Source organism: Etheostoma spectabile, chromosome 9, assembly GCF_008692095.1.
Source record: "Etheostoma spectabile isolate EspeVRDwgs_2016 chromosome 9, UIUC_Espe_1.0, whole genome shotgun sequence".
NCBI classification, from domain to species: domain Eukaryota; kingdom Metazoa; phylum Chordata; class Actinopteri; order Perciformes; family Percidae; genus Etheostoma; species Etheostoma spectabile.
This window is the reverse complement of record NC_045741.1, coordinates 9,719,026-9,720,039: the sequence shown is the minus strand read 5'-3', so window position 1 is coordinate 9,720,039 and position 1,014 is coordinate 9,719,026. Positions and strand designations below refer to the sequence as shown.

Genomic DNA, 1,014 nt, shown 5'->3' with positions numbered 1-1,014 from the left:
GACTTTTGGAAGGAAGACTGGGCGAAGATACCTCAAACAAGATCTGAAAGACTCTTTGCCGGCTACAAGAAGCGTTTCCAAGCTGTGATACTTGCCCAAACTTTCAAACCCCACTGTACGTTCACACGCAGGTGTGGGGGGCTAAGTACTATTTGCGACCTTTCCTCACTGGTGGATAAAAATGTTAAACTGGGATTGCATTGATTTTGGTTTTATTTTATATTTTTATATTATTTATATACCCAGTGTAGACTGACGGAGCTCACCTACAGCAACTCTCTGTTGGACATTAAACCTGTCCTAGGAGATTAACCAATGCTCTGTACTAGCCCAGTCTTATGCCATTGGCCACTGTGTCTGGTGTGATGGTGCCATTGTCTAGTTAAATTAAAATGAGAAGTTGTGTGCTTTGGAAAATACAGACTTGACATGGATTCGATAATCATTTACAATAAATTTTTCCTAAATAAAATACTGCTCATAAGTCCTTTTTAAGTCCATTATTGTTTCTAGGTATATATATTCTCTTTTATTTATTTTATTTTTTGCGTATGTCTGTATTTGATGACAGTGTTGCTGATAGAGTATTGTACATTGTGTCCTGTGGGCTTCATGTGATGTATAATGGTAATGTGTAAATTGACACCGTATCATGTTTTATTCATCATTTAAGTTCAACACTGTAAACCCCTTAAAAATATAAAAAAAATAGGTTCTCATAAATGTGCTGTATTATACAATAACAATAACCTTAAACGGTGATGTCACTTTGCTCAAAGCTCACATTCATGCTTTTAAACCTCTTGCCTTGTTTGGAGAGTGGACAGTAGGAATTACCAGAAATGTTATGGCATGCAGTTTTAACCAGACCACGATAAAACCAAGTGGTTGTATGTTACCTGTACAGCTCTTAATCCCAGGCCAACTACTTACTCACATGCATATTGGACTTCTTCATTGTGTCAAAATCAATTGCGTGCATGTAAAAACAGAAAAGCAACAACAAAATGTGCC

The 1,014-nt window shown here is 36.8% G+C and overlaps 1 protein-coding gene across 2 annotated transcripts in view; it reads right to left on the bottom strand.

Moving 5' to 3' along the window:
• Positions 1 to 1,014, bottom strand: part of LOC116696265 (complement factor H) — a 47,998-nt gene that overhangs the window by 3,743 nt on the left and 43,241 nt on the right. The gene's annotated exons all lie outside the window — the stretch shown is intronic.